The sequence below is a fragment of the Trachymyrmex septentrionalis genome, unplaced genomic scaffold (assembly GCF_001594115.1).
Source record: "Trachymyrmex septentrionalis isolate Tsep2-gDNA-1 unplaced genomic scaffold, Tsep1.0 scaffold535, whole genome shotgun sequence".
Taxonomy (NCBI): domain Eukaryota; kingdom Metazoa; phylum Arthropoda; class Insecta; order Hymenoptera; family Formicidae; genus Trachymyrmex; species Trachymyrmex septentrionalis.
This window is the reverse complement of record NW_017305710.1, coordinates 58,005-72,288: the sequence shown is the minus strand read 5'-3', so window position 1 is coordinate 72,288 and position 14,284 is coordinate 58,005. Positions and strand designations below refer to the sequence as shown.

The following is a 14,284-nucleotide window of genomic DNA, read 5'->3' as shown; positions in this document are numbered from 1 at the left end:
CCCAAAAAGCAACAGGGAAAGACGGGGGGAGGGGACCAACCGATATTAAATAATTTTGACTTACTGATGATGTAAGATGGCCCAACCGCGGACAAGGTGGCGTCAGATGTTACTGTTAGCTTCAACGGACTTCTTCGATTAGGAAACAGGCTTTTGAATTAGCTTGAATCGCGATAATACACTTGATCCCACTGACTCTATCGGGAACTTCGAGTATCGCGACCAACTCACTGATTCTATCGGGAACTTTGAGTATCGCGACTTATCGCTCGACAAGTACAAGTCCGGAACTTAGAGAAAAATCTGGTATCTCACTGACTGTCTATATCGAACTCTATCCGTACGTTCTTCTATCTAACTGCCACGCTATATGTTCTCTAAAAAGACTTTCTGTAAAAACTGACACGGGGGTTGCGGAATCGCGATTTTTATACTAATCGCCGCAGATTACTCAAATTTGGATTGGTGGAATAGGTTTCGTTAGCTGGGAGTAGGATTTTCTTTCGCTCTTAGATTGGTCAAGTTTTTGGGGGAGGAAAGATGTTGACAGGAATCGATAGAGTGGGAAAGTGAAACTCCAAAATTTTATGACCCTAAGATTTATGGGGAAACGTACGTTTCGGGCGCCGAAATGTCGCGGACGCATCGTCGCCACGGGACCACCCAGAATCTACCCCTGAACGTCGCGTGCCGTTTCTTAAATTTTATAATTACGAATTCGCGAAAATCGTTCGCGACTTGATTGTTAATCTTGGCGTTAATCATTGATTTTTATCTCGGAGCGACATTCATGAGGAGATAACGGATTCTTAGTTTTTAAGATGAAAAATAAAAAGGAAAGAATATAAAATTTTAGAGCTTCGAGGAATTCGAGATCTTTATGAAAGAAAAGAGTCGCGTGAGTCCGCCGGACGTAACATTAGATTAATATTCATTATTTATTTAATTTGGCATGGTATAAAGAAATGAGATTTAACTTGGCGCCAGTTCTTGATATCAAATCCTTTATAAGAATGATACGTATACATATCATTAAAATTAATATTATTTATTTAATTTTGTATCCAAATTACATGGAATTTAACTTGACGCCAACTGTTGATATCAAATCTTTTTTACGATTAATACATAAAATTTGGAGGAATTTTATTTGGCGCCAATTTTGTTGATATCAAGTCTTTTATACGAATGATGTATTATTAGAATTAAGTAAATAACAAGAGATAGTATCATTTGTGTTTTACTTTTTAATTAGAATATAATAGAATTAGAATTTAATAGGTAGAATTTAACTTGATTGGTTAAGATTGTAGCATCTGGGTTTTAATTTTTTATTTGTTACATTAATTTTTTTCGAAAAGTAATAATTTTTGACAGAGAATTAAAGTTGCCATTACTTGGATTGGAATCTTCAATCTCAAAAATATCCTTGAAAAAACTACTATTAATTGAGTTGGATACTTTGTATTACAAAGGACCAGGTTCACCAACTCGATTAAGCCGAATCAGTGATTAACTATCAACCATAAGTGGTCAATTCTATTAAACAGCAAACATAATGAAATCAGACCAAATAATTCTTTATAAAAAGTACGTACTCTTAGCGCTTTTTTTACCTTTTTTTTAAATAAGTAAATTTATAAATAACAAGAGACAGTACTATTTATGTTTTACTTTTTAATTTGATAAAATTTAACTTGATTAGTTAAGATTGTAGCATCTAGATTTTAATTTTTTATTTCATACATTAATTTTTTTCGAAGAGTAATATGGTAGTTTTTGACAGAGAATTAAAGTTGCCACTTACTTGGGTTGGAATAAAAAGACCTTCAATAAGAATATCATTGACGAACAATTAAAACTACAATTTTAATTGATGAATATAAGAATATTCTTGATGAATATATACTTACATCTCTTGGTTAACTTGCGGCATCGCTGCAAGCTCATCAAAATTTTTTCTTCCCGCAGCTTAACTAATTCATTAACTGATTTAACAATTTAACGAATTGATACTTTGCCACTGGTAACGGTAATAATTGATGTAACCGTAACGGTTTAAAAGATATGCGCCAATAAAGTTTGATACTTGTAACATCGGTACAAAAGTAAAGTATCAATTACAATAAAGATAGCAAATTGGTTGTAGGCTCAAATTGTTCCTTCACTTTTGCGCTTTCAAAATATGCACAAGTTTTTAATACTCATCCTCTTTGAAAGGAAAATCACTTTGAAATGACCACCCATCATCTACAAGAACCAATCTAAAGTACCAATTAAAATGCAGATATCGAATTGGGACCAAATTGTTTCTTCATTTATGTGCTTTCAAAATGCACAATGACATTTTTGTGTTCATTCCCTTTGATCGGAAAATTATCCCCGAAGTGATCACTCACTCCACTTTGGCATAAGATGCACCAATGCAATCTCGTGCATAATTCGAGAGCACATAAATGAAGGCACAATTTAAGACTACAACTAATTCGGTATTTGCATTTTAATTGGCACTCACTTTGGGAATGATTTCCGATCAAAGGGGATGAACACAAAAATTTTATTGTTTATATTTTGAGAGCACATAAATAGAAGAATATCTTAATCGCTATCTTTATTGTAACTGGTATTTTACTCTATTAAAAATGTTGTATATATCAAATTTGATTGGCGTATATCTTATAAACCGTTACGGTTACATTAATTTTGATTTGTTATTTTGAAAGCAAATAAAAAGTACATAATTTTGTTGTACTAATTTTTTTATTTTGTATGTAATTTAATGAAGGAGGTGCTAACCTAACGTTAAGCTAGCACCCCCACATTCAATTGCGATTTTCTGCTAAACCGTTAGAGCACAAAATTTGGCATTAGAGTACATAATTAGCACATACAACGCATTTAATTCTGGCATAGGTGCCATCTTGATTTTTTTTGGGGAGAGGGGAGATGCTAGCTTAACAGTCTATCTAGTCATTCTATTTAGGATAAGCGCACAATTACGCAAATGTCGAAATATAATTGCATCGAAATAAACCAATATTTTCTAACTTTGGATAGGAGATGATGTTTTTTACACATGTTATTACATATGTAAAAAAAGCATATTATATTTGCGTTAAAATCGGTCTTTTTCAAAATTTGTTAGTTAAATTTTTAATATATCCGATTGTTAGTTTAACATAATGTGATTACGTTGGTTGAACATTTTCTGTTAAGTTGATATTCAATATTTTTTAGTGTTAAAATAACAAATTATGACACAATATAAAAATAATAAAAATTATGTCCAATATTTCGCGAGTTTCCTCCGTGTTCAGATCCATTCTTGGAATGCCAATGTTTCGTGAATCATGTAGTTCACTTCATCAGGGCAAAAAAACAGCCTGATACTAAGCTACTCCTGTGGGTCGTTCCTTTTATATTACGCTACTTGTTGTGATGGGAAAAAAGAGAATTGAGGGTGAGGGAGGGGGGGGAAGGTGGGGGAAATTGGTCGGTCTTCAATAACCGGGAGAATGGTTTTCCATATTTTATTTATGTTGTAGCCGTTATCTCTATTTAGATTGTTAGGGTGTTTTTGGCTCTTTGGCTCTCTATACTTGGAAAGTATGATGTAATATTGGCTTTTGTGGCCGTTTTGTCAAATAGTATTTGATGTCCTATTTCGATGTTGTGTTCTGATAATGCTGACTGCGTGGCGTGTTTTAGCCTAACATCACGTTGGTGTTCTTTTATCCGTAGGTGACCATTGACCATTCTCCCGGTTTCTCTAATGTATATATTCGCCCGCAGGAACAATGTATTTTGTATACTCCTGCAGAGCTGAATGGAGGTCTTTGATTTTTAGGATTTCTTAAAATTTGTCCTATCTTCTTGGGTGATGTAAAGATAGTTTGGATATTGTGTTTACTGCCAATCCGATCTGTTGTTCCTTTGACATATGGGAGAATGGGTAGGATCCTTTCATCTGGTTATGTGTCAAAGATCGTTGTCTTATTTGCATATTTATTGATTATTTTGGTTGTCTTTTTTTGTCGTGTCCGTTTTTCTATAAGGCTAGTTTTAGGTTGAGTTCTGTAGATGTTCTTTGTCAGCGATAGTCAAAGCTCTATGTACAAATAAGTTGATTGCAGACTGTTTTTGTGCTGGGTGGTGATGTGACTCGGGATGTATTATCTGTGTGTGTTGGTTTTCTGTACGCTTGATGTGTGTGGTCTAAGGTATCGTCAGCTTTCTTAGAAACAAGAACATCTAGGAAAGGGAATTTTCCGTTTTTTTCTATGTCTATAGTAAAGTAGATATTTGGATGTTAATTGTTGAGGACAATAAGGTATTTACGGAGTTCGGCTCTGCCGTGTTTCCATATCGTTTACATAACGAAACCAAACTTCTGGTTTTTTGGATGTTTTTCTAAAGGTCTCTTTCTCAAAATGCTCCATGAAAATGTTGGCGATTACAGGAGAAATAGAAGAGCCCAGTGTCACTCCTGAAGTTTATTCATAAAATTGGTTATGGGAGAAGTAAGTGATTGTTAAGCAATGTTCTATTAGCGGGATGAAGTCGGAGGGGACTATATGAGGCCTTTATTATGTTTAATGTGTCTTTTATTAGGACTTGTGTAAAAAGGGATTCTATGTCAAAACTTACAAATAGATGGGACGCAGTCGGGTTTTTGGATCTTTTATATGAAGTCAATTGGTTATGTGTGATTCGGATTTTCCAGTGAGGGGTTGTAGTACTTATTGTTTATGCTTGGAAGCGGAATAAGTTGTATGTCGGGGAGTAATGAAGGGGACTGCAAGATTCACCAAATGTTGGCATGCCAAGAATGGATCTGGACACGGAGGAAATCCGCAAAACGCATAATCTTGATATAGAAAGCATCCGTTAAAGCCTCAAGAATATTATCAAACAAAAATAATCTTTTTCAAAACGTATATTGAGTTAAATAAAATCATTTTATTTTATAGAAACGTGTAAATTTGATATATTGGGTGGTCCGGAAAGTCCGTGCGGATTTTTTCATTGATTTTTCAAAAGTTTTTTTATTTGTTGCGAAATTTTCGTTACGATTATATCATTCGCTAGAGCAAAGTTTTAGCTTTAAGAATCTGTTTTTTAAATTGCGATATGATGATTTTTATCGGAGTTATGAGCAATCGAAATCAGAATGCTTCTTTACTTAACTCGCGAATAACTCAGAAACAAAAAATTATAGGAACATTTTTAAAAAATGATTTTGTAGGGAAAGCTTTAAGTTTTCACGATGGGTAGTCGAAAATTTTCGTAAATTTTTTTTGGGCACGTGAGAGACCCCCAAAGTGAAAAGAAAATTTTTTATCTTTTTCAGCTTGTAGTTTTTGGTATGTAAAAATTATCAAACTCATATAAACTTAAAAAATGTGATAAGCTTTTAAAAGTAGAGATTTGAAGCTTTAAAACCCTTTTTTTAAATTTAAATTTCGTTCATTTTTGACGAAGGTATCGCATATACAATTTTTCATTGTAAAATCCGCACGGACTTTCCGGATCACCCAATATTATTATAAGAAGAAACGTATTGATTTGACATTTTTGTATTATTTAACATGTTAATTTTACTGAAGATACAAGTATGCTTCCGTAGTACTTATCAATTATATTCTCTATGTTAATGCTTTTACAAAACATATTTATGTTTATGTATATTACTTTCTAACGTATTCATTTTATGTTAAATTAAGACAAAAATTTAGTCATGTGACATGAGTGTTAATTTTAACCTAAATTCTTCAACTGCAATGTGTACATAGCGAAAATAAAATAGTTTCCATAAGAATCTAACATCTAATCCAATTTAAAATCATATCTTGCAAATAAACACAAAAAGTTTATTTATCACACAATACGTTTCTTGCCATATCGCGCTGTTTGTACGCATATCTACATTTTTTTGTTTTAATGCGTATTTTATAGTATACATTTTTGCGTTACACGCTTCTGCTTTTTATTTGATAGTCGTTGTAATATTTTATATTCATCCCGTGTAAAAAGGTCACATTCTTATGTTATGTTCTCTTTCGAAGTAGTTATATGTTAATATGTGAACTGAATTCCCATACTCGAATCACACACGTTAATTCCGTTCAATAATTTGCCGATAAGCGATATTCCTTTCATGATTTTTGTAGATTAATTTAGATATTGCTGCGCAAAGCGGACGATGGAAAATTGTTTCGTATCCCGCGAGTTTATCCAACTATATGTGCTGACTATATCCACTAAGAGAAAAATGTTTGGTATTTCTAACTATAGTTATATATTACACTATAATTATGATTATTACTGCTATAATAATAATAATAACAGTAACTATGTGTATAGTTCTAGCAACGAATGCATATTTGCTGTTGTGACAACCTAAAATGTCTATAATTATAATTATCATAAAATAGTTGAAATTACCATAAAAATGATTCAAGTACTATAATTTTACAATTATATTTTAGGACAACCATAAAAAATATGATTGTCCAAAAATATAACTGTAAAATTATAGCCACTTGAACCATTTTTATGATAATTTCAACTATTTTATGATTATATTAACTATAATTATAGACATTTTAAGTTGCCAAGTATATACATTTGTTGCTAGAATTATATACATAGTTACTGTTACTATACATAGTTAGTTACTGTACTATTATTATTATAGCAGTAATAATCATAATTATAGTTATATATAATTCTAAAAAATAATAAATAAAATGCCAATTTGTGCATTGATTATTAGTGTGTATTTTATAATATATTATAAAATACACACTAATAACAGTGTCGGCTCAAATTGGCATTTTATTTATTATTTTTTAGAATTTTATTTAGAGCCTATTGATCTTATTGTATATAATTATAGTTACAAATACCAAACATTTTTCTCTCAGTGTGATACATAGCATTTTTTTATGCCACAAATAGCGTGTTAAAATTAATTATAGCAAGGCCGCGGTATTTGCACGGTTAACCGAAGATGCGCGATGTTCATTTATCTGCTCATATTAAAAATAAATTAAATGAAAAAACGCTTTAGAATGAGTTTATCGATACGATAGAGTGAATACTTATTATAAAAAATTTAGATTAGATCGCGAATCACATTAGACCACCATGTGTTTGATATCAAGAGTCTTGCTACACTTGTCGGTTTTGTTGTTCTTTCATACTTACATATAAATCAGTATGAAATGTTGAAACGGTTCGCCAGGTGCTGTACTCGAGCACGATGGCGATGGATCGAGTGAAAGCGCTTTTTATGTATCTTGAATGCACCAAAATGGGGGGAGAGGAGTGTAAGTGATTTTGATATAAAATTCGCGAGACAAATAGTCGCATTTACGCGATGTATAGCTGAACATTTGTATCATTTGACATTTGTCAAATATCTAGAGAATATCAAGCTAATCGTATTGACGTAACATGAAATAAATTTGTCTCCTTGACTGCAGTCTAATATTATTTGTTGTCAAAACATTTTGAAAATATTTTTAGTCTCCTCTCAAATTTTAGTTTTTATTTTCGTTTGTATGTATGGAGTTAATCAATGATACATACAATGGTACGTCAATGATACGTCAATGATACATACAAGGTGTTTGATAATTATTCTGACTGAGTTTGTAGACATATAGAGCGGACTAAACTGAGACGGAAAATCTTCTACCATTTTGTAATTTTTACAATAGTTAACAAGATAGTAATTCTTTAATTTAAATTTAAAAAATTATCAACTTTACAAAAAAAATGGCAAGAGATGAAAATTGTTTATTTTCTCCTGTTTATTTTTTTCTTAGAACTCTAAGATTTTTTCCGAATTTTTTATCAACTTTTTAGTTTTTTTACTTTTATCAACATGAGAAAATACGGCATTAAAAAATTCTGAAAAAATTCTAAAGAAGATTCTTAGAGCTCTATAAAAATAAAATAAATAATTTTTGTCTCTTGCAATTTTTTTGTAAAGTTGATAGTATTTAAGTAAATAATTATTGAAGACCAATTTTCAGCAATTTTTAGCAATTAATATTTTGTTAAACTATTGCGAAAATTGCAAAATAATAAAGGAAAATTGCAAAATGGTAAAGGTTTCCGTCTTAATTTTGACCGCTTTACATGTCTACGAATTCCATCTGAACAATTATCAGGACACCCTGTATAATCACGAAGAAAATGGCGAGGGATCCATATAAAACAATAAATCAGACATATGAATTCTTCTTTATGCAGAAAGTTTGCTTTTGAGAATAAAAGTTTTTTAGTTTATAAATATAAAATAACGGTAAACAATATAGCGACATCTTTTCTCTATACTAAACTTGTATAAATTTATAGCTGTGTAAAAAGTATTTCGCATGTGTGTTAAAATTGGTTAAAGTTTTATGTTGAATTTTTAACATAATTGTTTAATTTAATATAATATGGTTGGATTATTTAAATATTTTGTGTTAAATTGATATTAAACAATTGTAAGTATTAAAATAATACACTTTATAAATGAGTCAACAAATAACAAAAATAATGCAATTAACGTAGATTAAAAGATGAAAGAAAAATAAACGTAAAATATTAAATTATTCGTGTTAATTTTTTTACATAATGTTTGTGTTACTTTCTAACATATTCATCTTATGTCAAAATCCGTAAAAGTTAAGTAAAAGTCCGGCAACCATATCGGCACGCAATTATAATTTCTGAAATTAATTCAATTAAATCAATATATGAGGGCAAGTTAATAAGTTCTTAGAAAATCTATCAGAGGGCACTCGCAATGTCATGTCACATTACTTTTTGACAAGTAGCATCTTTCAGCTGATTACTGTCAAATTTTGAACGGAATTCATCGCGTGGTTTCATTTCTGTAGACGAAAGCGAACAATCTTTGTATTTTTTGCAAAGTGGAAAAAAGTTTCGTGATCAAACATCTACATATGAAAAGTTTAACGCCGAAAGAAATCAAAGCCGAATTGGATAATGTTCATAACACATCTGCATCAGCGTTTGCGATTGTATACAATTGGGTGAATGAATTTAAACGTGGTCGTACATCCACATGTGATGCACCTCGTTCGAGACGTCCAATTGAGGCTGCTACGCCAGAAATCATCGATAAAGTCTATGATATTATTTTGACTGATTGACGAGTGAAAGTGCGCGAGCTTATTGAGGCCGCAGACATATCACATGGCACAGTGATTTCAATTTTGCACGAACAATTGGGTATAAAAAAGCTATCGGCAAGATGGATGCCGGGTTTCCTCACTGTGGATCATAAGCGCGACTGTGTGACGATTTCAAAACAATGTTTGGAGATGTTTCAACGTAATCTAGATGAATTTCTGCGTCGATTCATTACTGTGGACAAAATATGGATCCATTACTTCACATCCGAGATGAAGGAACAGTCAAAACAATGAACTTCACCGGGTGAACCAAGCTCCAAAGAAGGCGAAGACCGGCCGGAAAGGTAATGACCACAGTTTTTTGGGATACACGCGGTATAATTTATATCGATTACCTTCCGTCAAAGCAAATGATCAATGGCGATTACTACGCAGTCTTATTGGACCGTTTCAACAACATTTTACAATAAAGAAAAAACGTCCTCGTTTGGCGAAGAAGAAAGTGCTCTTCCATCAGGACAATGCACAGGTTCACACGTGCACCAATGGCCAAATTCAACGAATTCCGCTACGAATTGCTTCCCCATCCAGCATATTCGCCAGATTTAGCCCCCTGCGACTATTTCCTGTTTCCAAACCTGAAGAAATGGTTCAGAGGAAAGAAATTCACCACCAGAGAGCAGCTCATCGCCAAAACAGAGGCTTATTTTGAAGAATTGGACAAATCATATTATTCGGACGGCTTGAAAAAGTTGGAGAATCATTGGATCAAGTGTATAAAGCTGAAAGGAGACTATGTTGAGAAATAAAAATGAATTGATCAAAAAGATGTGTTTTACTATGTTTTTCTAAAAATTTATTGACTTGCCCTCGTATATAATAGTTCATATAATATTATAGCTTAACATTCAAACCATAGCGGAGCTTTAAAGTAATATATCTAACATAAACGATCTTATCTTCAATCTTATTATTGTTTATACACGCTCGCCTACAATGCGTAGCTATCTATATATATCGGTTATTGCGAGGAATATTGCTAAGATCTAGTCTAAAGGGTTAGGATACTTGCACGCATTGCAGGAGACTCGGATTCGACTCCCGGTCGAGACAATATTTTTTGTAATAAGTTTATTACCGGTTTTTAAGATTAAATTTGGAAAATTTGGGAGGATTATTAATATTTTAAATTAATTGCATTGAAAGTCCGACAACCATATCGGCACACAATTATAATTTCTGAAATTAATTCATTTAAATGAATATATATAATAGTTCAACATCTTAACATTCATACCACTGTAGTGGCGCTTCGTACATATTTAAAGTAATGCACCTTATGTCAAATTAAAGCGAAAATTTAAATTAAGAATATTTCAACTGTGTAGATAAATGAATTTTATTCTCTGTCTTTCTCTCTCTCTCTCTCTCTCTCTCTCTCTCTCTCTCAAAATAACATCTCATAATAATTGTAATATACGTTTAAATTGAATGTAATATCGAGTAAAAATGTGGAAAAGATTATCCGAGACGGAGAGCGTATTGGAGAGTTCTTTCTACTCGAGAACTCAAAATTGAAATAGTGACAATTTTCAATATATGTTATTCACTGACTCAGATGTAAATAGATATGACATTCAGTTGAAGTGTGCATTATAAGTGCGCTTAAGTCAAGGTCTCCAATCGCTGTGCCTTCGATTTCGCGTGCGTTTTTTACCGGTTTCACATTTCAATGAATATGTCATGGTATATGTATGTACGTAATTTTTTTCAGAATATATAATACTCACATAGTAACTACCCTATAAATCACAAAATCGAAAACTTGCTAGTTGCAATTATCGCGATAAAAATTATTCATTTTATTCAATATATGCATATACTACAAAGATATGACATTCAATATATGAGTACAATATAAAACTTTTTTATGAGAAGTATATAACTCCACTCATAAAATCTTACAAAAATTAAGCAGTAAAAAATGGAATGAACAAATCATATAATAATCAAATTACAATTCACAAAATTTATTGAAAAATAGTAATTTTTTATATAAATATATTTATAATAAAATATGTAATTCAAATTATTACATTTGTTTTACAACAGTGCTGGAATTTACTTGCAACTTTCGGCCGATTTTTAGCTTGATTCTCTTACCTCACTAACCCACGCGCAGTCTAAATGCTGATCGGCATTAGTGAAGTAAAGGGCAGGAACAAGTTAAAAATCGACTGAAAGTTGCAAGTAAATCCCAGCACTGTTTCACAATATACACATATATGTATAACTAAACTTAACTGTTAGTTTATTTATATAAAATTGAACGTAATAAAGTCCTAAATGGAAACCTTTAAAGCAATATAATATTCTCAATTTGGCATTTTATGAAAAATAGCTGGAAATGGACTATGTAAATTCCATAATAACCAGCAGACATAAGATTCGCTCTTTAATACTTTAATTACTTCATATGCGTGAAGTTGTTCATCACATTCTATGTTAGTCCATACTTCGCATATAAAGTGTCTAATCTCATTACAGATTATAGTATTAATAGTTCCAAATATATATAAGTATTGGTAAATATTGTGAGTCAAGAGAAAAAATTATACAACTATTGATGCTGTATTTTATTCCTGCTTTTTTAATCCAAGATACTTCAACATTTGTAAATTTAAATTCTGCAGGTAAAGACGATGAAAATAAATGATACTTAACTTATTAACATTAAATGATACCAAACATGATATATCACTGATAAAGGATGCTGGTCCCATCGAAACATGTTCTTCTAAACCTTTCTTAGATATCAATCTATGGCATAAATGAAGCTGTTTTTTCACAGCCGTAGTATGTAAAATATTTCTTCTTGAACTGCCACTAGCAATTAATTTTGAAAATCGATTTTTTTATTTATATCGTAGATAGTTTAAATGATTAAGTGGGCCAGATTTGAGTAAAATTTGAAAATAATGCAAGATATTATGGAATTTTGGTTTCAATGTATTTGCAAATACTTCTTGAGGTAGTCTATGATGTTCGGTAGTCAATGTTTCAAGAAGTTTGATTGCTCCCCTCTGGAGATATTTTGCATTAATGAGATCTATAATCTTCTATAAAATTATATAATAACTCGATAATCATCATACTGCACAAAATCACCTACATAAAAAGCAAAACAAGTAAAAAAAGCCTAAATCTCTTTTTTATTTTTCTTTGCTTAACTTCATCCGCTGAAATAAATGATTTATTTCTGAATTCATTTCTTTTATAATTAATAGTCTATACACTCATTTAATGTTTGAAGCAAAAAAGTTTTCTTTTTAATAATGTACTCATATATAATATAATATGCCCTATTCCATATTTTAAAACTCCGAATTTAACATCATGTAAAATATCAGAAGAATAATTAGAATAAATATTGAAGTATTGAATTTTACTCTAAACAGATAATTTTTTAATACCAGTTACGGAAGGATTCATTGCTGATATATGTAGTGTTCAGGTTTTCATTGTAACTCTGACTGTATTTTGCAATCTAACTCTATCTAGAAGCTTTGCAAAATCTACAGTACCCTGATAGCAAAATGTTAGCAATTTAGGGCCAAATTGGCAGCAAACTCGATTGGATTTTGACTACAAAACCATAACCATCTGTATTCGCATTTAGCTATAGATTTGTCGACAAAACCTGCTGGTAGACTATGCCAGCAGATTGGTGGCAGAAATCGAGCAGAATTTGCTCGAATCAGGTTTTACTCTTAATCCACTCTTAATCTGCTATCAAGTTATGTAGGACTTTGTTTGGTTTTTGTTACCAATCTACTGGCAAAGCATGTCTAGCAAACTTTGTCATATTTCTGACAGCAATTTGCTGACAATGTCAAGTAATAGAAACTCTGGGTACAATTTATTGCCTTTCTGCAATCAAAAATTGGTAGCTGGCCCTGCTCAAAATCTGTTTCCTTTGCTATCAGGATAATAATTTGTTCTAAAAGAGCTTACATAATCTAAAGCAGAATTTAGAGCTAAATTGTCACCAAGCAACAATCCTAAAGCAAAATAAATTGTTATTTTAGAACCATTCATTTCAAATGTAATGCCTTTCTTCTGCAAATAATTTATTTCATCCATTACAATATGAAAAATTTTTTCATTTAAATACGTATCTCTATCTAAAGAATAAAAGAGGCGTAGGCATAAGAATATGTTTTCCAGTTTTTCTGTGAACTCTGACGGGATGCAAGGAAAAATATACTTCTCTCACTTTTCGGATTCCAGCGTAACTACAAGCGGATTATTGACTTCAAAATCGTCATAATATAAAAAAATTAGTAGCATATCTTTAGCAACAAAATATTTAGATTCTTTTTCCTTCCAAATCTTTCCTTGAACAAAATTCAATAAATCTTCTTCAATTTTTAATTTTTTCACGTTTTATTTTTTCATTTCTATTCTAAAATTTTTTGAAGAACTCCAAGAAGACAAAAAAACTATAAAGCATTTCTCTTATGGGAATAAATTGATTAAAGCAATTTCTTTAATGATTCTATTTTGAAACAGCTTATTGCCTTAGAACCAACAACATATGACTGGGAAAGAATATAATGGCCCATTTCTTAAAATATCTTGAGACAATAATAATCTGAATAAACATCCTAAAATGGTTCTGTTAAAATCGTAAGAATTTTATCAATTTCTTCCTTTATATCTTTAGCGGGATTTTCTATCAAAATGTTATAAAGTAACGGCTTCGAATTAACCACTGCATCAGAAAGAAATTGATAAAAATCATCAATAACTAATTGTATATAATTTCTATAGGATTTGCATAAAATTTACTTACAAATGTCAGTAAATTATTTCTCACACTTTCATTAAATAAACATATTGTTACACCTTCCTTATTTGAAATATCAGAGACATCCCTATTTTTCTCATTACTTTAGAATCAACAGCTAATTGTCTTTCCTCACTAATTGTAAGTGTGTCTGTTAAAATAAGTTCATTATCACTTGATGCACATAAGTAGGATATTTATGAATTTTTATCAAATGTCTTCAAAATGTTTTCCAGTTCGGAAAATCCCGCCAACAATTCCTTTCTTGACATTTAAATTC

At 31.3% G+C, this 14,284-nt stretch overlaps 1 long non-coding RNA gene across 1 annotated transcript in view; it reads right to left on the bottom strand.

The window, feature by feature from the left end:
* Positions 1 to 12,800, bottom strand: part of LOC108752085 — a 14,917-nt gene extending 2,117 nt beyond the window's left edge. The window contains exons 1-3 of the long non-coding RNA XR_001939527.1: positions 12,735 to 12,800; positions 6,805 to 6,807; positions 2,895 to 2,904 (exon numbers count right to left, since the gene is read on the bottom strand). This is a non-coding gene — a long non-coding RNA (uncharacterized LOC108752085). The remainder of the gene's footprint in view (positions 1 to 2,894; positions 2,905 to 6,804; positions 6,808 to 12,734) is intronic.
* Positions 12,801 to 14,284: the final 1,484 nt, after the last annotated feature.